The sequence below is a fragment of the Onychomys torridus genome, chromosome 11, assembly GCF_903995425.1.
Source record: "Onychomys torridus chromosome 11, mOncTor1.1, whole genome shotgun sequence".
NCBI lineage: Eukaryota > Metazoa > Chordata > Mammalia > Rodentia > Cricetidae > Onychomys > Onychomys torridus.
In genome coordinates, this window is record NC_050453.1 from 56767349 (window position 1) to 56794380 (window position 27032).

A 27032-nucleotide genomic window follows, 5' to 3' on the forward strand; every position below is an offset into this window, starting at 1 on the left:
GAAGGAGTTCTACATCCTGATGGGCAGGCAGCAGGAAGAGAGAGGCACAGTGGGCCTGGCTTGAGCATCTGAAACCTCAACGCCCACCCCCAGTGACACACTTCCTCCAACAAAGCCACACCTACTCCAATAAGATCACATCTCCTAACACTGCCAACTTCCCACAGGCCATTTTCATTCAAAGCAACATACCACTGGTGCCTCCCTCCATGTGTTTGGCTAATCTGCTTGTTCTACAAAGAAAATAGTTAGGCTTGCTAGTTTTCCGTAAAATCTAGGTAACGGATGCACAGGGCTCAGTACATAGTGGGGGCAGGGGCTTGAGCAAGAACCAGCCTCCAGGTTCTTGGAGCACAGCCATCTCACATCTCTCTGAACCCAGGTCTTTTGGTGGTGGTGGAAGTGTCACTACATAGGCATGACTGAGTTGACTACCAGTGACAAATTCCCCACAGCTTCTCGCCCTTCTCCTCGCCCTTCTCCTCGCTTTCCAGCCCCCATCCCGAAGCCAGTAATTAGCTCATTCACATACAGAACAAACAAAAAATATCTCACAACATATTAAGTTTACTAGCTTGACATTGCTCTTTACCTGAGTGTGGTTCAGGTGCCCTAGGCAACGGCAAGACGGCAACTGTGGAGATATTGATAGCCTAGAGGGGTGAGGTAGCAGAGCATCTGCTTAACATATGAGGCACTGGGGGCCGTCCCAAGCACTGTTTAGAAAAACCTTAGTCAGGGTAGTATATGTAGTCAATCATCTGCAGTGACTTCCAAAATGGAACAGGGCCTACCTCATGTGGGTCTGACTCCACGTGTCCCTGTGGCAGGAAAACAGGTGCTACTGTGTCACCCCAAGCCCTGCCTGGCTGCTCTGGCTCAGTTTCTCATCTTGTAGCTTTTTGAGGACAGGATATTCCAGAAGAGCGCTTCAGGAAGCTGTACTTAGTGCAAGTTGGCTGGACCTAAGATGGCCACCGGAGCAACAGCTAGTCAAGGTTTAAAGGCCTTGTTAATCCATCTACCGGCTAAAGGGCACACCCTCCAGCACCGTGACAGTTGACGATTGCCATGGCAATGGTCGCAAGGGACTAGAGAAGGACCGAGAAAAGGCTGCACCCAAGTCCTGTGGGGATATTTTATTTGTGCTCTGATAAATAAAGCTTGCCTGAAGATCAGAGGGAAAGGCCAGCCATTATAAGTAAACACAGAAGTCAGGCAATGGTAGCACACTCCTTTAATCCTATCACTTGGCAGGCAGAGATCTGTCTGGATCTCCGTGAGTTCAAGGCCGCACTGAGAACAGAGCCGGGTGTGGTGGCATATGCCTTAAATTCTAACACTAGTTAACCAGGGAGATCTGGAGGTCTGTACAGACAGACAGACAGGAAGTGACAGAGCTGGGCAGGAAGAGGAAGTGATGTAGCTGGACAGAGAGAGCAAATCAGATGGCAGAACAGAAAGGCATATAGTTGTGGGTAGACAGGCAGTATCTCGCTTTTGGAAGCTGCGGAGTTGGTGAGGTGAGGCTAGCATGTGGCCGTTCCTGTTCCTCTCATCTCCCCTAGGTTTTCACCCCTATGTCTGGCTCCGTGTTTTCTATTAATAAGTCTATTTGGAAATTCATCTACAAAGTCCCCAGAAGAGACACAAGTGAGTGTCACCACCAGCTGTCACCCTTTTCAACAGTGATTTCCCTCTATGCTGTGTCCACAACCTCCCTCCAACCCCCAAAGCTGAGAGGTGGATTTGCAAGCGTGTCTCCCGGTTCTCCCGTTCTTGGTCAATAAGAAGTCCATTTTATGGGGTGGGGATTTAGTTCAGTGGTAGAGCACTTGCCTAGCAAGTGCAAGGCCCTGGGTTCAGTCCTCAGTTCAAAAGAAGAAAAAAAAAAGTCCATTTCACTACTCAATTGGTGCTCAGTCTTAGTATCCCTTTCACAATTTAAGAATGGAAAAGGGCCAGTCTGGAGACAAAAACCAATAACAAACCAGCTGAAGGGACTTGGGGACAGCCTGGGCTACAAAGTGAAGTACAGGTGAAGGCCAGTCTGGCCAACAAAGAAGACCCTGTCTAAGACAAATACACGCCAATCTGATAACAAGTAGTCTTGCTAGTAGAAACAAGCCTGTCTCTGGGCTAGGGGTGGTGGCTACTCCTATCATACCAGTCCTCAGAAAACAGAGGTAGAGGAGGGTCAGGCTACACGAGACCCTGTCACAAAACATTAGAACAGGAGATGCAGCTCAGCTGGTGGAATGCTTGCCTAGTAGTGTATATAAAAGAGTGGGTTCAACCCCCCAGCACATAAATGGGGTGTGGTGGTACATGACTATAACCCCAGCAATGGGGAAGCAGAGGCAGGAGGATCAGAAGTTCAAGGTCATCTTCAGCTACATGGTAAGTCACAGGACAGCTTGGGAAACATATAATTTATATTTTTATATATACATATATAGTTATACAAGACATATATAAATGTATGTATATATATACATATATATGTAGTGTATGTGTTTCTCTCGTATGTGGAATCTAAAAAATGAAAAAGCACAGGGACTATTTAGGAATGGGGAGATAAACATGACCAAAGTACATTGTACATGTGTATGAAAGCATCTTAATGAAACATGGCTAGCCTAACGGCCTATGCCTGTAATCCCAGCACTGATGAGGCTGTCGGTAAGTTCCAGGCCAACCTGAGCTATGACAGAGAGACCTATCAAAAATAAGTAAATAAAAATATAAAATGTTATAATGAAGCCCACTGTTGTCTACAATTAATACTTTTGTGACCTCTTCAGTTGCTTTTGTTTTCTGAGACGGGGTCTTGCAATGGTGCCCAGGATGGCCTAAACCCTTTGATCTTTGTGTCTACCTCCATGAATGCAGAGTTGGTGTTCATCACAATGGACTCTACCCCATCCTTTGTAGGTTGGCTCTCCTTCCAGGGACTCTCCTCAGAGTCCTATGGAAAAACTCAGTCTGCTTACCCAACACTTAAGTCACCTGAACCCCACTTGACCTGTGCCCGACCACTGTGGCCAGGAAAGAGTGTGTGGTTATAGTCTTCCCTCAGCCCACAGGAGTCTGCTCCACTTGAACTGCTTGCTGTGTCAGTGGCACACAAGCAGGCCAGCTACCATGACTGCACTGCCCGGTATTTGCACATCTGTGAAATCTTTGCCTTGAGAAGGAACATACCCTGTGGCCAGCTCCTCACCAGTAAATTGAAATGAAGTTACATGTCACAAAGCTGCTGCTGTACAGTCTGCTAGCTGATGGCATCCTGTTCTTAATGGCTTGACAAAGTAGGGAGCCATGTTATGGCGAGGAATTGAGTGGCCTCTGGCTGGCCACCAGACCACACCCGAGAAGAGGAGGCACCTTGAGAAGAAGTGAGCTCTGCCAATAACCCTGTTAGTTTGGAAGCATTTCTTTCCCCAGGCAAGCCTCAGACTCAGTCAATAAATAAGCCATGGGGAGCTCCACCCGTCCAAACTCTTGCCCTCAGAAATCGTGAGGTCTTAGCACAGATGACACCACTAAATACCCAGAGGCCAGTAACTAACATTCCTGCCTCGGCAGGAATGGGGAATCCAGACTGGAAGGTAAGAGCAAGTGTCCCTGGAGTACATGTCTGACATCTCTAGCCTGAGGTCTTCCTGAATGGCATAGAGAGCAAAGTGTCTGCATACAGATTTTGGGAAATATCAGTTCCCTTAACTACCAAAAACACATGCTTAAAAGTAAAGCCAAGCATATAACCTTTGATCTTGACCCATCCATACCAATTATAGTGACCGTCCCAGACTGAAAACTGACTATAGGCAGTATTTTATGGTCCAATACAGTAGATTTTAAAAAGGAAATGGCCGTGATGGATTTAAAAGTAACCAAATACATGATAACATTTTAATACAATCTGTATTAGCCTGATGTGATAGAGCATGCCTTTTTAAATCTCAGAACTCAGGAAGCAGAGACAGGGGGATTTCTGTGAGTTCAAGCCAGTCTGGTCTACAGAACAAGTTCCATTCTAGGACAGCTAAGGCTATAGAGAGAGAACTTGTTTCAAAAAGAAGAAGAAGAAGAAGAAGAAGAAGAAGAAGAAGAAGAAGAAGAAGAAGAAGAAGAAGAAGAAGAAGAAGATTATATTAACCACATGTGGTAGCACACACTTGCAATCCCAGTGCTGGGGAGGCTGAGGCAGGAGGATCAAGAGTTTAAGGCAAACCTGGACTACAAAGTGAGACCACATAATAAATGAAAGTCAATATTAAGCAACAAATCAAGGTTTTCAAATTTTACTTACAAAAAGTCACGAACGGTAACTACATGTAAATATATATTCATTTATTTTCTTATTAAGACAAGGTTTTGTTGTCTAATGAAGATTGGCCCTAACTCACTGTGTAACAGGGCTTTAAAAGTAAAAGCAGTGCCAGGCGGTGGTGGCTCACATGTTTAATCCCAGCACTCGGGAGGCAGAGGCAGGCAGATCTCTGTGAGTTCCAGGCCAGCCTGGGCTACAGAGAGAGTTCCAGGACAGCCAGGGCTACACAGAGAAACCCTGTCTTGAAAAACAAAAACAAAACAACAACAAATTCCAGGGTGTCACGGAGCATGCTTATAATTCTGGCCCTCAGGAGGCAGGAGCCATGAACTCATGGTCAGCCAGGGCTACATAGCAATATCCTATTTTTTTTTTTTTAATAAAAAATACTCTCATGCCAGAGCTCAAATGAAGACATAGAACTCTCCACCACAGCACTGCAGCTCCCTTGCATCAGCCCCCATCTCCTCCCAACCACTGGTGTGGTTGCAGACAGATGTCCTAGCACGCCTAGTGTGTGTCTGCCTCCTGTCACCCAGCATCACATGTGTACCATTCCCCCCGTGTTCTCATGTAGGACCATAATCTATTTTGCCCAGAACTTCAGAGAAGACTGTCACAGACAGCCAGCATATGGTAGGTCATAAGGCAGACTGGGAGAGAAAAGGGAGGGGTGAGGCAGGGTCACCTGAGCAAAGATAGGTCCCCCAAAACAATACACACAGCACCACCACCACCACCACATCACCACCACCACATCACCACCACCACCACCACCACCACCACCACCACATCACCACCACCACCACCACCACCACCATCACCACCACCATCACCACCACCATCACTACCACCACCATCACCACCACCACCACCACCACATCACCACCACCACCACCATCACCACCACCACCACCACCACCACCACCACCACCACATCACCACCACCACCACCACCATCACCACCACCACCTCCACCACCACCACCACATCACCACCACATCACCACCACCACCATCACCACCACATCACCACCACCACCACCACACCACCACACCACCACCACCACCACATCACCACCACCACCACCACCACCACCACCACCACCACCACCACCACCACCACTCATCTGCATGTATGTGGCTGAGTAGACCAGAAAGACAAGGTTCCCCAACCAAAGCTGTACCCCCTGCAGACTAGAAAGGAGTTCCAGGCCCAGGGGTGGGTACCCAAAGTCCAAATCGGGGGTGGTACCAAGCCAAGGGAGGAGCCAAACTAGGAAAAGAGAGGAGATATGATTACAGAAAAGACTTGTGTGTGCTGGAATATAGCTCCGTTGGTAACTTGCTTGTCTAGCATGCAGGAGTCCTCGGTTCGACCCCACACATCACACAAAGTTCAATGTTATTGCTATACTTGAGTGAAACCCAGTCTCAAAACAAGGGGAGCGGGGGTTAATCTAGTGTCTAAAGTCTTTCTAGACCCCAAGCCCATCCCAGCAGCCACTTTGTCTCATGCTCAACTGAAAAGAAGTGAACACCTTTCCATGGCTGGAAATGCCTTTATAAGCAATTTCAAGGATAGCTTAATAAAGCTTCATTTTAACAGCTTCACTTAAGAGAAAAGGTCTGACCCAATGATCCTAACCTACACTCAAAATTACTCCTTGGAAAACAAATCTCTTTCAAATATTCAAAATCTATAAAGCTTAAAGAAGCCAGGCATGGTGCCTCACACCTTAGAGTCCCAATGCTAAATTCAAAACCAGCCTGGGGTCTGCACAGGAACTGAGGGTGGGTGTGCATCCTTTTTTAAAAGAAGTGTTGAAAATGGTCTAGGCGGAAAGACAGCCAGGGCCTCTCTGTTACTGTGACTCCAGCTACTGAGATTTCACTCTAGAATTTTTGGGAAGCTTTGAGGCCTCAAGATAAGAACGGAGATGACAAGATAGGATTTGAACTATGACAGGGAACAGGAAAGATGGAGATGGGAATCTTCCAGGAGTTGGTAGGAGGTACCAGACTAGAGGGAAAACATGTAGATGTTTGATCTGCAAAGTGGTTTTAAGAAAATTTGTATTTTCTTTTTTTATCATCTGATTACATTCATTTATTCACTTTGTTGGGTAGCACATGTATGGAGGTCAGAGGACAACTTTTTTTTTTTTTTTTTTCCTGAGCTGAGGACTGAACCCAGGGCCTTGTGCTTGCTAGGCAAACGCTCTACCACTGAGCTAAATCCCCAGTCAACCCTCCGACAACTTTCATTGAACTCAGACCATCAGGCGTGGCAGCCAGAGCCCTACCTACTGACCCATCCTTGAAAATGCTCAAATACCTGAGCAACATTTTCAGGAAACTGGTCCCTGGAGATCAATGCATCGAAGCCTCCTGACTCACACCTTCGAATAAACAGTCCTCTTTCCCAAACCAGGCCTTTGGGCTTTCCTCACAGCTCCCCTGCTGAGAGGAGCCTTCATTCCTGGCCCCTGGCGCTTTCTTTCCTGTCTTCTTCCGGCTTTTCCTCAATTCCCTTTGTTGATAAGCTTAAATGTTCTTGACTGCAGCCTGAATTTGTTTTCTTTTCTTGTTGGTCTTCCAGAACAGAGTTTAACCAGCCCAGGTTTGGCAAGCTGCCTCTTCCCTGCCAGACTTTTTTTCTCTTTCCCTGCCCCATCTCACGAAAGGGCGACTCCCACTCAGGATCTCACCACCCACTCTGCAGGATCGACAGCGGGTAATGTGTCCTCTGCCCTCCAGGGGCCTGTCCTATCTAAAGTCTTCCTTTCTAAGGTTGGATGTGCACATGCAACCTGCCCACAGCAGACTCACAGCAGCAGGAGAGGGGCTGGGAATGCAACTCAGTTGGATGGGTACTGGCCCAGCATACACAAAGCTCTGGGTTCAATCCCTAGCAGCCCTCTAAGACCAGAGCTTGGGAGGTGAAGGCAGGAAAATCCAAAGATCAAAGACATCTTTGGCTACTAGGGGGTTTGGGGCCAGCGTAAACTACATGAGATACTGTCTCAAAAAATATAATAATAATAATAATAATAATAATAATAATAATAATAAACCAGAAGAAGGGGATGGGAAGAACAAGGTCACAGTGGTCCATGCCTGTAGTCCCAGAATTCAAGAGGATCTTGGCAATTTTGAGATTTGAGGTCTGGGGGGCAGAGAGTGTTGTCTAGGAAGCAAGACCTTGTCTCCAAAAAAGAAAAAAGAAAAAAATGTAGGTTGAGGGAGGATGCCACCTCATCCAGCAACAGAAACCAACTCCAATTTGCAACAGAAACCAACTCTAATTTTGCAATACGAGGAATGTAGTTGTTCCCAGCAGAAGACTAGGGCGTGCCTAGGGCTTGAGGGATGGATGCCTATCAGGGCACACTCCTGATATGGCTATACCGTATCTCTGCTGCACCGCTGCACTGCTGCATTGCTGCATGGCTGCATTACTACAACAGCCTTGTCTGAATCCTAGAATAAATAGCCATGGCAGCCCTTGAACTGATGGTCCATCTGTCTCAGGCTTCTCCCAGCATCCCTAAAGGCCATCCCCTCAGCTAAGTTATGCTTCCTCAACAGCTTCTGAAAACAGAGGATGAGACCCTGAAAGAATGAGACAAGAGCCGAGTATAATCCCAGCATGCAGGAAGCAGGCAGGGTGGGCTACATGGTGAAGCAACTCTGCAGGATGATCCTGTCTCAAGACACCAACCAAACAGAGTAAGGCAGGCAGCAGAAAGCTACCATCCCAGGACTCCAGGTGGGGGCAGGTAGGTCAGGACGTCAGGCTTATTCTCTGCTACACAGTGAGTTTGATATCAGCCTCGTGCCCTCTGATAGGGTGCCGGAGAGACAGTTCACGGGTTACAAGCATTTGCTGCTCTTCTAGAGAGTTTGGTTCCCAGCATCCATTCTAGGAGCTCAGAACCACCTGTAACTCCAGTTACAGGGGAATCTGACACCTTCCTCTGGCCTCCAAAGGCTCCTGCGCACACATATACACATAAAATATAAATCTTTAAGTAGACAGAAAAATGAAACGGGCAGTAGACAATGGTACACCCCTACGACCCCAGTACTGAGGAAGCTGAGGCCAGAGGGTCACAACTTCAAGACTGGTTTGAACTACAAAAAAACCTGGTTTCCAAGAAATTAATTAACTGCAGTTAAGAAAATAAAATCCAGAGCTGGAGAGATGGCTTGCTGTTCTTACAGAGGATCTGGGTTTCCAGCACCCCCATGGAGGTTCACAAGCATCTGTGACTCCAGTTCTAGGATGCACAAGGTACACAGACATACATGCAAGCAAAACACTCATGCACATAAAATAAAATAAGATAAAATGAAATAAAATAAAATAGTCTAAAAAAAGAAAAAAAAAAAGTCCAGTAGGAGCTGGGCAGTGGTGGCTCACACCTTTAATCCCACCTCTTGGGAGGCAGAGGCAGATGGATCTCTGTGAGTTTGAGGCCAGCCTGGTCTACAGAGTGAGTTCCAGGATAGCAAGAGCTGTTACACAGAGAAACCCTGTCTTAAAAACAAACAAACAAACTCTAATGAAAAAGCATGGGATGTCCTGGAGCTCATTCCAAGACAGCATGGATGCCCTAGGCCCTTCCCAGAAGGGGCCTGGCAGAAACCAGCATCATCTACATGTGTCTCACAATCTATCAGACTTTTAAAACAATGGACCCCAAGAAACAGGAATTTTGTTTTATTTTTATTTGCTTATTTAGTCTTGAAACAGGTTCTCATGTAACCCAGGCTAGGATGAAACTTGCCATCTAGCCGAGGTTGGTCTTGAAATGTTGATCCTCCTGCCTCTACACCCCGAATGATGGGATTACAGGGTGGGCAAACTAACTTGGGTCTTTAGTTTTAAATTTAAGAATTAGAATAAGAAATATGGGTAATGTAAATGGGAGGGGAGCATTTGCTTTTGGTAACTGGCTGTCCTGGAACTCACTCTGTGGACCAGGCTGACCTCAAACAGAGATCCGCCTGCCTCTGCCTCCTGAGTGCTGGGATTAAAGGCCACACCTGGCTGTTACTGAACTTTTAAAACATTACTCTCATTGTACGTGAAAGGAGCCAGATACAAAAGATCACACAAGTGTAAAATTTCTAGAAAAGCCAAATTCTTCAATATAGGCAGCTCAAGAGAAGAGAAAATGGGGTTGACTGTTCAGTGGGTCCAGGGTTTCTTTTCTGAATGACAAAACATTCCAGAATTCATAGAACTAATTGCTGTGGATATCGCTCTGTGTAAATAAAGTTCTGATTGGCCAGTGGCTAGGCAGGAAGTATAGGTGGGACAAGAGAGAAGAGAATTCTGGGAAGTAGAAGGCTGGGGAGACACTGCTAGCCGCCGCCATGAGAAGCAACATGTAAAGACTCTGGTAAGCCACAAGCCATGTGGCAAAGTATAGACTAACAGAAATGGGTTAATTTAAGATAGAAAAAGTAGATAACAAGAAGCCTGCCACAGCCATACAGTTTGTAAATAATGTAAGTTTCTGTGTGCTTTCTTGGTTGGGTCTGAGCGACTGTGGAACTGGCGGGTAAGAGAGATTTGTCCTGACTGGGCCAGGCAGGAAAATCTAACTACAACTAATGGTTGCAACTATTGTGAATTAATAAATGCTAACGATTTGTACACATGTATACAACTAAGTCGGTGAAGTTTATGCTTCTATATTCTAATAAATTATTATTTTAATTTAAAAAGGCAAGAGAAGAAAGCCAGGCCTGCATTTAAATCCTTAAAACATGGCTTCATGTCTACGGTGAGTAGTGAGCAGTCTTTCTGGGGTGCCTCCACCCCACCCCAAACCTTGCTACCTTCCACCACCACCACCACCCCATATAAGCAGGCTTGCCTCTACCTTGCTTTTCTTTTCTTTCTTTCTTTGTTTTATTTTTTGCTTTGTTTGTTGTTGTTGTTTTCCTTTTTTGAGGCTGGTTTCTCTGTGTAGCCTTGGCAGCCCTGGAACTCCCTCTGTAGACCAGGCTGGAACTCACAGAGATCCTCCTGCCTCTGCCTCCAGAGTGCTGAGTGCCACACCACCTCAAGCCTTCTTTCTGTTTGTTTGTTTGTTTGTTTTCTAGAGCTGAGGACGGAACCCAGGGCCTTGTGCTTGCTAGGCAAGCACTCTACCACTGAGCTAAATCCCCAACTCCCTTTCTGTTTTTGATTTAAAACTTTTTTTTTTTTTTTTTTTTTTTAGGATTTCATACACAAATACTGCATTTATATCCTCCCCCTCTGTGCTTGCGTTTTCTCCATAACTGGGGATTCTAGGGTTATTACTGTTTTTTTTGCTCTTTCTGCACTGGGGATGAAAGTGGGGCTTATGCATGCTAGACAAGCACCCTGCCACAGAGCTACACCCCCACCTCAGAAGGATAGCTTTTCATCTCTAATACATCATAGAACTCTCTAGAACCTCCCTATTTATAACACAGGGCCACCTACACACACTTGAGCGTGGTAAATCCATGCATCTTTTCATGCACACCACCAGGAAACTAGAAACATCTAACATCTAATCTGTAAGAAATACGGAGAATTCTTACACCACAAATTCAAAAAGCAGAGAAAACACATAATTTTGGGTTTCCTATATGTTCCTGGGTCAGGAACAACATCTAAGGTTGCTATTTTAAAACCAAATTAAAGATTTTTTTTTTTAATGACAGGAAACAACTCTAACAATAACACTTTATTTCCTGCAAACTACAGATAAATTCCATGCATTCCCATGCTTACTTTGCTCTGGAGCCCAGGGCCACAGGCTCAGAAACCAGTGTATCATTGAGAAGAAGGATTTTGTTAAGATTCTAAGGTCTTTCTTAACATTTTGAACCACTTAAGGAAGGATTTGACAAACTAAAATATATTAAGTCTCAGTCATTGAGGAAGGTTCACATGAAGTCAGTGGACATGTATTTTTACCGAGACACCATCATTGAGTAACCAAGATCTCCAAAAAAAACTCCAGTATGAACTTGTCTTAATCAATCTCAGAATCTTTTTCCGGACAGACCTTGCTGGCTGTGGACACCCTCCCTTTCCAGGGTATGAGCAGTGGCGACACAAGGCAGTCCCTTTTGGGAATTACCAACTAAACAAGGAGGAAACGCAAGGCCTGAAGCCACATTCCCTAACCCAGGTCCTGGGAGCATTCCTTCTCAGACTGCTTGCTAATAGCTGCTAAGAGGGTAGCCCCTGCTGTGCACAGCACAGAACCTCCCTCAGCAACCCACAAGGCCAAGATCTTACCTGGCTTTCACTCAGGACTCCCCAAACTCACCCATCACTCTTTTTTTTTTTTTCCCCAGAATTGTGATTAACATTCCACATGTACCTCAGGCCCGGCTAGTCCGGTCAGTTCTGCTCAAGTCACAGCCCCAGGTATTGTGGGTAATTATCCTTTGATTACATCAGGAGTAGTCAAGAAGTCAAGACGCCCTTTTGTTTTGATGGAGGGGTTTGGGCTTCAGGCATGCTTAGCTTGCTTCCTACCACAGAGCTACACCCTTAGCCCCAATTTCGTCCCCCATCCGGTTTCTGTCCTGGTAGAATTTATAACCCTTGGTGGAAAAAATCTCAATCCACAATGATGCAAAGCACCAGGTCTGTCACTACCAGTTTTCCAGGGGAGGAGGGGGTGGGTATCCTGGCTTTCTGTATACACCTTTTCCTGGCCTTCCAGGATATGCCAATTCCTTGGCCTGGCACCGGACCAACATGACTAGGGTTTTGTGCTCTGGAGTTGCGGTTTGGACCCAGAGTCTCTGCTTTACAGACCTGGGGCAAATTGTTCAGTCCTCTGAGCTTCAGGTTTTTCATCTGTGAAACAGAATGCAAGGTACCTACCTCTGAAAGACAGGCTTTTCGAGAGCAGAATAAAGTGGCTGTGCATGCCAAGCCCTCAGTATGCTCTCTAGGCCACACGCTAAACACGGGGTGCTGTCAGTTCTCATGCCTCTGACCCCCATCTTTAGTTAACCTAGCTATAACAGCCGGGACAGAGGACAGAGGAAATGGAAAGCTTGGCTGGAAGAGGAAGAAGGCGCCTGCGGATGTGTTTTACAATGTGCAGTGAAGTCAGAGGCTCAGAGATCAAAGCCTTTCGAGGGTACAAAATAAGAGCTGCATCCCAGTCTGGGGACCCAAGTTCCCCCTCCAGAGCCTCCACATCTGTACTAAGCACCCAAAGATGTGGGTTCTCAACTCAGAGCCATGTGGTCTCTTCTTACAGAGCCACCAAAGGCTGCCTCCACCAATCGGTGTGAGCGGATGGCACCAAACACACTTCCCTAACCACAGAGACAAATGGAGTTAAACGTTTTGTTTGAAAAGGTATATGCTCAGCAAGTATTTGTTGAGTAAATAAAGACTCGAGTGAAGGAGAGTTAAGTACACCCATGAATAACTGAGATGATAGAAGTACTGGAGACTAAATGAAGCAGTTTCTGCTCGCCCTGAGAGACAGGGTAGGTCTATGGTAGTCTGTATTGTTGGCTGCTGCTAACCAGCTCTGTAGAACGGAAGCAACCATACACAATATGCAAATGATTGGGTGTGGCTATGGCCCAGTAAAACTGCATATATACATGCAGAACTGAATATATATTACATATATATGTGTATATATGTATATGTATGTATATATATATACAGAGATTAAAAGCTTAAATGATTCTCATTGAGTGACTTAGGTTTTTCTAACCACTGAAAAATCTAAGAACCTAATTATATTTTTTCTTTCTTTCTTTTTTCTTTTTTTTTCTTTAAAGTAAGAATCAGCTGGGTCTGGAGGTTTTACCCTTGTAAGCCCGGCACCCAGAAAGTTGAAGCAGAAGGATTCTGTAAATTATAGGGCAGCCTGGGCTGTAATATGAGACTCTGTCAAACAAAAAGTGTAAAATCCATTCTTAGCCCACAACTTTTATAAGAATGGGTGGTAGTCACATTTGACCCCTGAGCCAAACCCTGCTTAGGAAATGACTGGAGATGTGTCCATGAGGAAACGTCTCTTGAGTGTCTGCCATGTGCTGGGAACTATGCTCGCCCTGCTGGTGCCACAGCCGGGAAGAAAGCCCTGCATTAGGAAGCTAGAGTCCTAAACAGGAGAACCAATCACAAAAGAGATAGCCGGAGACAGGCTTCTCGGAGAGAGAAAATGACAGGCTCAGACAGGCCATGTCAGAGACAAGAGTTCTTTCTGCTCTGTGCCCTGTGACCCCAGCCACATCTAACCCACTAGATAAAACCCTGTGGGGTACCGTCTCTCCTTGCAGCTGGTAACAGCAGAAGCTGAAGGAAAAAGCCAGGTTCTGTCTCCAAGCCCAGGCTGTGGGGTGACTGGAAAGATGACTAAGGAGTCCAGGTCTGAATCTTCACTCTGTTCAACCACTTGTAGCCTCGGTTTCAAAGACGGACAATAATCAGGACTGTGGAGAAAGTCAAAAAAGAGCTGGGGTGCTCACCCAAGTGCCTGGCACACAGCTGAATGGACAACAAGATGACGTCTTCCTCTTCTTCTTCTAGCTCTTGTTTTTGTTTGATTTTTGAGACAGGGTCTCACTGTGTAGCCCTGGCTGGCCTAGAACACATTATACAGACCAGACTGGCCTCAAATCCAGAGGTCCACCTGCCTCTTCTTCCCAGTTAAAGACACAAGGCACCACTCCAGGATCATCAACTCCTCCCCTCCCCCGTCTTCTTCTTCAGACAGGGTCTCACTATGCTGCTCAGGCCACCTTCAAATTCGTAAGAATCCCCCTGCCTCAGCCCCCCAAGTGCTGAGATTATAGACCCTGTGCTGTGACACTTAGGTTTGGTGGGTGATTGGAAATAGCCCTGCTTGCCTGCCCTTGACCTGCAGTATGTCCTCACTAACAAAAGCAGCAGGTTGGGACCGCTCCCCATTCTGCCTGTCCAGTGGTCCCCTTCCGTGTTCAGGTCAATCACTGTTCCAGCTAATCAGAATTAGGCAGCATGAGCTTTGCTGAAGGGCACGGATGCTACTGTCTACTCACACTCCACACAAAGCAGCCAACACTCTGGGCCCTGCCATCCAGTCTACGGCTCTGCCTTTCCCTCAGCCTTGACCTTGGAATAAGATTTTCACTGGAAAATGAAAAGCGGAACAAAGTATCTAGTCTAGTTGGTAGAGTATCTTACCTAGCACACAGAGTCTTGCATCTGATCTTCAGCCCTGCATAAAGCAGAGAGGCGGGCACAGAAGTGGAATCCTAATTCAGGGAGGAGAGGAAGTGGGGTGGTGGTGGTGGTCACGAGTTCAAGATTCTTTTCAATTATATAACCTATTTGAGGCCAGCCTGGGATACATGAGACCACATCTCAAATAAACAATAAGCAAAATATTAAATATTAGGGTTAGAAGGAATGAACATTACTAGAGAAAACATTTTTGTTTTGTTTTGGGGACAGGGTTTCTTTGTATAGCCCTGCTGTCCTGGAACTCACGCTGTAGACCAGGCTGGCCTCAAACTCACCCAGCTCTGCCTGCCTCTGAGTGCTGCAATTAAAGGTACATACATACCACCACCACCTGGTGACTGGCGAAGTTAATTCTTAAACCAGGTGTAGTGGCCCGCCTGGAATTCGGAAGGCTGAAGCCAGTCTTGGTGACAGTGAAATCCAACCCCTTTTTCCAACTTTTAAAATTTAAACTACAAATCCTTCATATCATCTTTATTGAGGGATAGTTTTCCAGACAGATCAGCTGTTAGGTTTTGCTAAATAAAGCTAAATGTAGACAATCACAAAACAAGAATATGACACATTCTTAGTAATTTAATCTGCAGGAGTCTTCAGTTCACTCGGGCTGTGACAGATAAGGCAGGGACTGTGTGCCCTGGCCCTGCAGAAACACTGCCGCTCATTCAGCGTCTGGCTGGGCAAGTGTTGAGAGGCCAGAGTCATCTTAGTCTGCAGGCTTACAGCTGATGAAATAGCTAAGCTCTGGCCTTAACATTCCTAAGTCAGGGAAACGGAAAAGCACCGAAGTAACGAGCCAATTACCATAGGAGCTGATAACTCTTGACAGAGTTGGCCATGCTGGAGGGAGGCTGGGAAGCGAAGGAAAGGCAGCTCTGGCCCCTGCCACTTAGCTAATCCCTGAAAGATAGTAGCAGGCGGCAGTCAAGAGACGTGGGTGGGCTGGTCAGGGTGGCACTTTCATTTAATCCCATCACTCCAGAGGCAGAGGGAGGCAGATCTTTGTGAGTTCAAGACCAGCCTGGCCTATAAATGGAGTTCCAGGATGGCTAGCTAGGACCAACACAGTGAGACCCCAAATTAAAAAAAAAAAAGAAAAGAAAAGAAAAAAGGAAGGAAGGAAAGAAAGGAGGGAGGGAGGGAGGGAGGAAGGGAAGGAAGGAAGGAAGGAAGGAAGGAAGGAAGGAAGGAAGGTAGAGAGAGAGAGAGAGAAGAGAGAAGTGAGTGGGAGTCACCAGGGTAGAGAAGGAAGGAGTGATGGAGCCAGGTCCTAGCTAACAGGAAGTGGAGGGTACATGGGGAAGAGGCTGCATGAGTAGAGGGAAGGGCAGAGGGGAGAGTGACATCGGTCAGGCAGAATACACTCTGAGGCCAGGCCAAGGAACTAATTTTACTACATTTTATGTATTTAGTGTATGTAGTGAGGATGTGTGGGTTCATGTTAAGGGACACATGTGGAGGTCGGAGGACAACCTGCAGGAATTAATTCTCTCTTTCCACCATGTGAATGGGTCCCGAGGCTCCAGTTCCCGTGGTCATGCTTGGCCACAAGGGTTCTGATCTATGGAACCGTCTTCCTGGCCCAAGAAACTCTTTATCTTGGACGCTGTTTCAGCTTCATTTCTGTTACTGTGATAAAACACCCTGGCAAAAAGGCAGCTTAATCCGGGCGGTGGTGGCTCACGCCTGTAATCCCAGCACTCAGGAGGCAGAGGCAGACGGATCTCTGTGAGTTCGGGGCTAGCCTGGTCTACAGGGCTAGTCCAGGACAGGCTCCAAAGCTACAGAGAAACCCTGTCTCAAAAAACAAAAAGCAAAAAACAAAACAAAAGGCAGCTTAAAGAAGAGGGTTTATTTGGCTTCTTAACATGTTGGGTTACAGTCCATAATTTTGAGGAAATCAAGTCAGGAATTCACGCAGCCAATCATATCACATCCAAAATCAAGACCAAAGAGAATATACACACCCTTGCTTGCCGATGCTCAGCCAGCTTCCCTCTTTACACACAGCTCGGGATCCAGCCTAAGGAATGGTGTTGCCCTCCTTCAGGCAGGTCATGCCACCTCAATTAACCACCAAGACAATTAGGGCTGAAGAGAGAGCTCAGCAGGCAAGAGCATTTGTCAGAACTCTTGCAAAGGACCTGGGTTTGATTCCCAGCACCCACATAGTGGCTCACAAACCACCTGCGTCTCCAGTTCCAAGGGATCCAATGACCTCTTCTGAGCTTTGTGGGCATTGTATACATACACATGGTGCGCAGGAACACATACAAGCAGAACATTCACATGTAGCATGAATCTTAAAAGTCTTATTAATAAAATCAAACCTGAGGCAGGTATTGGGGTGAATGCTGGAAGTTCAGAGAAGCAGAACAAATCACAGCTACCTCACCTTGCTAGTTCCTCAGGCTGGAAGCTTCTGAGTCCTCCTCCACATGAATCTCAGCTGAACTGTGCTGCTCCAAAGCCTGAATGCTTAACCAGCCAAATGCTTCACTAACTTAGTTCCTGGTCCTCAGGCCTTATATACCTTTCTGCTTTCTGCTATCACTCCCTGGGATTAAAGGCCGGATTACCGGGATTAAAGGCTGTGTCTCCTTTGCTTAGCTGTTTCTAAAGTGGCCTTGAACTTAGAGATTCACAGACATATAATAAATAAGTCTGAAATGTTATATATTTTGAAGATCAAGGTAAGACCACAGGCTATTCTGACAGAGACTCATCAGGACTCTCAGAGAGTTCTAGGTTGCTTCAAGTCAACATTTAAAACACAGAGAAAAGTGTGTGTGTGTGTGGGGGGGGTTATCACAGAAAGCTTTGAAGCTGGTAGACAATAGGACAGTTTTTGGGGGCCCTGGCTTGCTCCACTTGTCTGTGATGAATAGAATGGACAAGAAAATCTACTGAAGTCACGACAGAGCTATATAATGCAAAAGTAAATGCTTCCTTTTTCTTTCTTTCTTTCTTTTTTTTTTTTAATTTGTTTTGATTTTTGTTTTTTTAGGATTTTTGTTTTTGTTTTTGTTTTTGTTTTTGTTTTTGTTTTTCAGGAAAGGGTACCTCTGTGTAGCCCTGACTGTCCTAGAACTTACTCGGCTGACCAGGCTGGCCTGGAACTCATAGAGATCCACCTGCCTCAGCCTCCTGAGTGCTGGGGATAAAAGGCATGATCTACCACACCCAACTTAAGTGCCTCCTGTAGTGGGTAGCCATCCCAGCATTGGCCTGGAAGTTCCAACCCCCATTGAGGCTTCGGTAATGGTCACACCCACAAGGCAGGGCAGAGGAGGAAGCGGAAGACCAAGGATCGGGAAGAGGTCACTCTCTTGGTTCCAGGACCCTGGACACTGGAGGTAGACCGAGCAGAGTTCTCCAGAGAACACTGCCGGACTGCGCTATACCCTTGCCAGACCCTGTAACCTACCCCCTCATTTGTAAGTACCCCACAAAATAAACCTCCCTTTTAACTACGTGGAGCAGCCTTAATAATTTCACCAATAGCCTCCTTTTCAAGGTTAATTTTTAAAGGTGAGAGCTCAACTCAGGGCTTTTCAGAAACAGTCCCCTGGCCAGCTCCACCTCAACCTGGATCTTGATAGATATGTGGTATTCCCAACAGTAAAAAACTAGGAAGGAAGACTGGGTATGTGTGGTGCACGCCTTTAATCCCAGCACTTGGGAAGCAGAGGCCAGCCTGGTCTACACAGCAAATCCATCCCAGCTAGGGCTACACAGGGAGACCCTGTCTCAAAAAATAAATAATTCAATTTAATGAAGCTGGGTAGGAGGCTGGGGGTGGGGGGAGTTAATGAAAGGCTGATCGCCAAGGCTGTTAGTTCTGAAGGGAGTAGGTTTGGATAAGAGTCAACAGCTAAGTTTTCAAATACCAAGTTTGGGTCTGTCTTAGTTAGGGTTTCTATTGCTGTGAAGAGACACCATGACCACAGCAAGTCTTATGAAGGAAAGCATTTAATTGGGATGGCTGCTTATAGTTCAGAGGTTCAGTCCGTTATCATCATGATGGGACATGGCAGCATGCAGGCAGACATGGTGCTGGAGAAGGAGCAGAGAGTCCTACATCTTGAACCTCAGGCGGAAGGAAAAACTGCCACATGGGTGTGGCTTGAGCATATGTGAGACCCCAGAGCCCACCTCCACAATGACACACTTCCTCCATCAAGGCCACACCTACTCTAACAAGGCCACACCTCCTAATAGTGACACTCCCTATGGGCCAAGCATTCAAACACATGAGCCTATGGGGGCCATTCCCATTCAAACCACCACAGGGAAACCTCAAACAGAAGTGTATGCTGGGTAATGGGAGAGGAAGACAAATGTGGGTTTATAAGCCTAGAGTCACTGGTCAAAAGCTCCTGTGGCTATGCCTTTTGGACAGTAACATCCTGAGTTTCCACATCTGTAAGATGAAGATGTTCATCATGATGTGACAGGCTGTCATATAATGCTACATTTAGTTAACATAAAGTGATATTTAATAACGTGAAACACGGTGCTGGGCACATGTACCTTGTGTGTAAGGCAGAGGTTGAGACAGGGTCTTGCTATCTAGTCCAAGCTAGCCCTGACCTCCTGCGATAGCCTCCCAAGTGCATGAAATTTTATTTTTGTTAAAAAAAAGGTTCAGAAGAGGGGTTGATTGGGGGATCTCCTGTACATAAGAAACAAGCTAAGGAGACCACAGAGCCTATTATCAGGAAAATAATGTACAACATAGGTATTTCAGTGGCAAAAGTAGTTTCTGATGTCTAACTTTTCTGTCTTCTACATTTATACGCATTGACTCAATAACTTCACCTCCATATGTCTACTCTAAAATAAATGAACCTTTAAAATTTTTAAGATTGTGGCGGTGGTACATGCCTTTGATCCCATCACTTGGGCAGAGGCAAAACCAGAAGTAGGCAGATCTCTGTGAGTTCTAGGCCAGCCTGGTCTACAAAGTAAGTTCCAGGACAGCCAGAGCTGTTACACAGAGAAACCCTGTCTTGAAAAACAAAAATAAAACTTAGTCTTTATTTTATTGTTTTAAATTATGTATATGGGGGGGTTATGGATGTGAGCATAGGTGCTCACAGAGGCCAAGGTTTTGTGTCCCCCAGGAGCTGAAGCTACAGGCAGTTTTGAGCCAGTTGACATGGGTTCTGGGAATCTAACTTGGGTCCTCTGCAAGAGTGGTATGTACACTTAACCACTGATCCATCTCGCCAGCCCCAGAAAGAAATTTATCAAAGTTTAGAAAGACGTTAAAACCAGGTATAAAGAAGTTAGAAGCATGGCCTCAAACACTTGTGATTTATTTAAAAGTGGGGTTGCAGGGGGGGGGAGCAGGGTTGGGAGACAGATGAGAAGGTGAGGATGGCCAGCAGGTGTTTTTGTGGCCTCAGATGGTAGGAGACCAAACCTGAGGGCTTCCTTCTACAAGACAAATCGATAGATGGAATTGCAGAATATTTGGGAGGGAGGTTCAAGAGACGGACGGTTTCTCCGTGTAGCCATAGTTGTCCTGGAACTTGATTTGCAGAACAAGCTGGCCTCGAACTCACAGAGATCTGTCTGCCTTTGCCTCCTGAGTGTTGTGATTAAAGGCGTGCGCCACGACACTCGGCTGGATTGCAGAATATTTTTCCGGGGTGAATTTTTTTTTTTTTTTTTTTTTTTGAGCTGAGGATCGAACCCAGGGCCTTGCGCTTGCTAGGCAAGTGCTCTACCTCTGAACTAAATTCCCAACTCTGAATATTTTTTTTTAAGACTGCTCATTCATTCAGTAGCAGTAGAAGCAGGCCTGGTCTCTGGAAGGGTTGTTTCTGATCATCCTTCACCCTCAACTCTATGTTCAGTGGAACTGGCCCCAGCTTCAGTGGCCTTTTCCTGTTTGCTGTGCCTCCTGTCCTGCCCTGCCCTGCCCTGTCTTCTCTCTCTGCCTGGGACGCTACCTTCCAGAGGTCATACTCAACTGACCCTCCAGGCCTGTGCACAGGGACGCTGGCAGACCAGCTGGACAAGGGATCCTCTGACCTCTTGGATCTAATCTCCAATCTCTCTCTCTCCTCCATGGCTGAAGCTTTGTGTTTCCCTCAAGGAATTACTGTTTCATTCCATGCCAAGAACACTCTACTTGAGTCAATCCTGTACCTCAGCTGGGGTTGTGGCTCCTAAACAGGTTGAACACTTTGCAAAAGCCTCTGCACATTTACAGAAGCACCCCCCTCCACCCCCAGAGAAGAGGTAAATAACATACCAGGGCCTCCAAACTCCCATGAGCTTGAAAAGGTCATTTAGTTTGGTCTTCCATGGTAACCTGGGAGTTCATCAACTCAGGGTCTCCTCTGTGGCTAGAAAAGAGGCTTACACAAAACAGGCATCAACGACATTCAACAATACACCCCCAAAGAAATTCCTAAAAAAAGAGAGAGAGGGAAAGAGGGAGGGAGGGAGAGAGAGAGAGAGAGAAAAAAAAGAGAGAGAGAGAGAGAGAGAGAGGAAAACTGATTCATTTGGGACTAAATGTAGCTCTGTTGGTAGAGTTCTTCACACACACATACACCACCACCACCACCACCACCACCATACACACCACATATACACCACACACACAAACCACACACACACTATACATACCATACATACCATATACACCACACACACATACACCACACTCACACACACACCACACATACACACCACACCACACACACACACACACACACACACACACACATATACCACCACCACCACCACACACACCACATATACACCACACACACATACCACACACATACCATACACACCATACATAACACACACACACACACACACACACACACACACACACACACACACACACTCACACACACACACACCACACATACTACACATACCATACATACCATACACACCACACACACCACATACACACCACACACACCACATACACACACACACACACACCACATATACACACACCACACACACACACACACAGCCCTGGGTTTAGTCACCAGAGCAAGAGGATGCGGTCAGGGTCACACAGCTAGCCAGAGGTCAGCTTGGGCTACAGGAGGCCCTGTCTCAAATACAAACAAACAATGACCCAAACACACCGCATGTTGACACACGCTTTTAATCCCAGAGACAGAGGCAGGTGGATTTTTGTGAGTTTCAGTCCAGCCTGATTTATATAGAGTTCCAGGCTAGCCAGGGCTACATAGTGAGACTTTGTTTCAAAAAAAAAAAAAAGGGGGGGGGGGGGGAGGGAAGAGGGTGAGAGGGGGAAAAAAGACAAGAACAGAACACTTCCTTCTTCGCGCAAACTGAGGCGTGTGCGATAACCAGACAGGAACAAAAGCAAAAGTGAAACGGTGACATTTTCCTCGGTGACCGCAAGGCCTGCACCCAGCAAATGGGGGGGGGGGGGCATGATCAGGGACCCAGGTCTTCTGTGGTGCTCTCGAAGGCTCTGACTCACTGTGATCTTGAGTAATAATTCTCCCAGACTCCCTACACTTCATTTCCTATTTTTGCAACCTGGAAAATAAGTCTGTCCCTTATCTTCGGAGTGAGCGGGGTGTCGGGAAAACGGATGACACACAAATGCCTTGGAACACTTGACCAGGCTTCTCATCAGTCTGTGGTTTCCAAGGTTTGCTCAGCTGCGGTGGTTATGTTAATGCCCAGCCTCCTTCCAGGTCCAAAATATTCTCGAATGTGCTCAGATTTAGCACTGATGAGAAGAGCGTGTTGTGCTGAAATGCACTCCAGGGACGTGCAGAGCAGTGCTTCTCAATGGTTTGTAATTCCTATAACCCTTGATAAGCATTAAAAACTTCACCCCTTGCTGGGTGGTGGCGGTGGCGGCACAGGCCTTTAATCCCGACACTCAGGAGGCAGAGGCAGGAGGATCTCTCTGAGTTTGAGGCCAGCCTAGTGCACAGAGCGAGTTCTAGGACAGTCAGGGCTACACCGAGAAATCCTGTCTTGGAAAAAAACAAACAACAACAAAACCCCTCACCCTTTTTATAAATTTATACATTTTGTATTTAAACAAAAAAAAAAAAACAAACAAACAAGGGTTGACATTTTCCCTAAGTATATGATTTTATAACAAATATATTTGTTATTTATAACAAATAAGTGGCGGCCTGGGGAGAAGGTGGAGTACATATAACAACTGTAATATAAGTTGAAAATATGCATCACTCTTTCCTGGTGACAGTTGTGGGTATAATTAATATTCCTAAGGATTGTCACCATTCATGAATGAAGTTTATACTGCTCTGCAGTTAGAGGTCAAAGGAAATATAACCTTTTCCCTCCTGAGTCCACAGAATCCCAAAAATTCAACCAAAGACAACAGCCAACAGAAACCTGGATAAGGGCAGCTGTTTAGGGGGCCCGGGTCCATTCATCTTTACGTTCACAGGGAAGGACTTAATACATTGCAGCTGTTGCTGGGTCTCTGTATGGGGCTGGTTCCAGGACCCCCAAGGAAGCCAAACCAATGGACGCTCGAATCCCTTGTATAAAATGACGCAGTATTTCATTAAACGGGCATCCATCCTCCTGTACACTTTAAGTCATATCTGGGTTACTTATAATGCCTCATACAATGTAAAGGTCCCACATAGCCATTCCCTGGTATTTGGGTTATAAAGGTAAGGAAGGAAGTCTATATATGCTAAGTATGTGAATCTGCCTCTATTTTTAAACCTTGTTGGTAGAATCTGCACATGACACATGCAGGTAAGAAAGGCCTGTTATAGCCAGGTGGTGGTGGCACACACCTTTAATCCCAGCACTTAGGAGACAGAAGCAGGCAGATCTCTAGAGTCCAAGGTCAGCCTGGTCTACAGAGCTAGTTCTAAGACAGTCGGGGACTGTTTCACAGAGAAACCCTGTCTAGAAAAACAAAAACAAACAAACAAACAAAAAATCGTACTATAGTAACATTAAATATAAAGACAGAATCAAAAGTAAAGGCTTTCTTCTTGGAGGCTGGAGAGATGGCTCAGTGGTTAGGAGCACTGACTGCTCTTCCAGAGGTCCTGAGTTCAATTTCCAACACCCACATGGTGGCTCACAACCATCTGCAGTGAGATCAGATTCCTTCTTCTGGTGTACATGAAGACAGAGCACTCATATACATAAAATAAACGAATAAATAAATCTTTAAAAAAAAAAAAAGACTTCCTTTTTTTTTTTCTTCGAGACAGGGTTTCTCTGTAGCTTTGGAGGCTGTCCTGGAACTCGCTTTGTAGACCAGGCTGGCCTCGAACTCACAAAGATCCACCTGCCTCTGCCTCCCGAGTGCTGGGATTATAGGTGTGCACCACGGCTGCCCAGCAAAGCTTTCTTCTTTGGAGGGCTCACAACAAAGTAGATCTTCAGTGGAGGGCTCACTGTGACGGAGGATCTTCAAACACACCTATGTAGAACTACATCCCTCCCTGGCAACAGGATAACACAGTAAGTTCCTCAAAGCATTAGCATAAAAACTTAACCAGAAATACACTGGAGACATTTAGAGGAGAGAGTCCGTTCCCTAACAACTCCCTTGCCATGTGCCATGGGATCTTGAAAAGGGCAGCGCACGTCTCTAAATACGTACGAAATGTAAAAAGTTATCTTTTCACAGTTTTTGGCTTCCCACTGAAGCAGTGACTAATGCAAGATGTTCCAGCCCAACCACGGGTCTCTCTTAATATTACCAAATACTTCCCTTCTTCTCCTTCTGTTACTTCAGTTCTGGTCGAAAGCATTTCATAAGTTTGTAAAAATAAAGACATGAATCGGAGCGCACCGGAGTAACAATGAAGCTTCTATGGAGAAAGAGCCCTGCTCGCTCTGACTTTGCCGGTTCCTTCCAGGGCACACTGGACGGTCATCTATACCTGAACCGGGCAGCTGTGCACACACCCAGCCTCATTTCCATTCCAGAGCAGCCAGAAGGAGGCTACTCCTCCACCTTCCACGGTCTGCCCCACTTCAGCTGTGAAGCGGATTGGTTCATAACTTCCAGCGTCGTCTTCAAGAATAAAGGCCAGGAAAAAAAAATATTTTACCTTAAAAGCGCTTCTTCGGTCCTACCCAAGAAATTTAGGAGCCATGCTCACCCTCCACCAGCCAGTCAGACACAAAAGAATGTTGAGCAAGTTGTTGGCCCACCCCCAGCCCCATCCTGTCTGAGGTTTAAACATCTGCAACATTAAAAAAAAAAAAAAAAATGAGCTATGTAGAAATAAGCAGTTTTGGAAACTGTGTGTCAGAAAATAGTGGCTCATTGCCTGCATGAGACATTCCTGTAAAATTCCTACAGAACCGCTGAGTGAAATCCCCAGCTGGCTGGAACAGAAGGGCCACATTTCTGCGGGAAAGGAGGGGAAGAGGTGCCCTCGAGCTTCCCGGGTGCAGAACTTGACAGAACACTTTGCACACTGCAGAAACAGGCATGTTTCTCCCACCTTTGCTCTCCGGCACCAGCTTTTCACCCTCAAGCTGCAAACGTGTTCACATCACAGGCAGCAGAGCAACAACTCCCTGTACACCACTTCCTGGGGTTACCAAACTACCTGCTCTTTATCTTTATGTTCCAACTTCTCAAGACAGTGGTCCCCAGTCAGGACCTTCCTGTTCTGCTCCTGAGATGGGTGGTTTGGGGGTTTTTGTTTGTTTGTTTGTTTGTTTATTTATTGGGATTTAATCTAGTACTCAGGAGGAAAAGGCAAAGATGGAGGCAGGAGAATCTCTGGGTTTAAGGGTATACTAACCTACATAGTGAGTTCCAGGCCAGCCAGGCCTATATAGTGAAACCCTGTCTCTCTCTCTCTGTCTCTCTGTCTCTGTCTCTCTCTGTCTCTCTCTCTGTCTCTCTCTCTCTGTCTCTCTGTCTCTGTCTCTCTCTCTGTCTCTCTCTCTCTCTCTCTCTCTCTCTATATATCTATATATATATATATATATATATATATATATATACATATATATAGTTGGGGACTGGAGGCATAGTTTAGTTGGTGAAGTGGACGTCTGACATGCATAAAGCTCTGAGTTCAATCCCCAATACATCACAAACCAGGTATGGTGGTGCACACCTATAATCCCAGTACATGAAAGTGGACACAGGGAGTTCAGAAATTCAAGGTCACCTTCAGCTACATAGTAAATTCCAGGCCAGCTTGGGCTACAGGAGACTTTGTCTCAAAAGACAGATAGACAGACAGACAGCCATAGACAGACAGATAACAGCCAGCCATGTGACACACACCTTTAATCCCAGCACTCAGAGGCAGAGGCAGGCAGATCTCTGAGTTCCAGGCCAGCCTGGTCTATAGAGTGAGTTCCAGGACAGCCAGAAATATACAGAGAAACCCTGTCTTGAAGGAAAAAAAAAAGTCAGATACAATAGTATGCGCCTGCGGTCTCAGCACTCCTGGGGTGAGAAAGCAGACTAGAGAGATTGTTCAGCTAGCCTGGAGTTGGCAGCAGGGCAGAAAGGAGAGGGGCCCTTGGAAAGAGAAAAACTACTCCCTGAAGTTGTCCTCTGGTCCCCGCCCCCCCCAAGTCATGACAAGTGCATGCTCACACTCACAAACACCACATATACACACACAGACACACTATGAATACATTAAAAATCACAGTTTTATAAAAGGCATTTCATGGATAGTCTTTCATTAATGTTGTCCATGGTTAGGTGTGGTGGCGCATGCCATCTTAGCATTCAGGAAGTGAGAGGAGGCTAGAGAGTGACTTAACCATCGGCCTGAACTGCATGGCAAGACTTTAAAACCAAAACCCGAACTAACAAAACCCAAACTACCAACTATCAACATGAGTTAAATTTGAAAATAAGAGCAAGGTGCAGACAGCAGCTCCTGCCAGAAATCCCAGAGCTCAGGACGTTAAAGCAGGAGGCTCACTGCTAGTTCAAAGCCACCCTGGGTTACATACTGAATTCCAGAATTCCCTAAGCTACAGAGTAAGACCCTATGTCAAAAACCAAAAATGGAGGGCTGGAGAGATGGTTTAGCGGTTAAGAGCATTGGATGCTCTTCCAGAGGTCCTGAGTTCAATTCCCAGCACCCACATGGTGGCTCACGGCATCTGTAATGAAATCTGATGTCCTCTTCTGGCATGCAGGTATACACTCAGGCAGAACACTGCATACATAATAAATAAATAAATACATACATACATACATACATACATACATACATACATACATAAGCCGGGCAGTTGTGGTGCACGCCTTCAATACCAGAGGACCTGGGTTCATTTCCCAGCATCCACATGGTGATTCACAACCTCTGTAGTGTAGTTCCAGGAGATCTGACACTTTCTTCTGGCCTCTGAGGGTACCAGGCAGGCACATGGTTCACAGATATACACCTATACACATCAAATTATACAATAA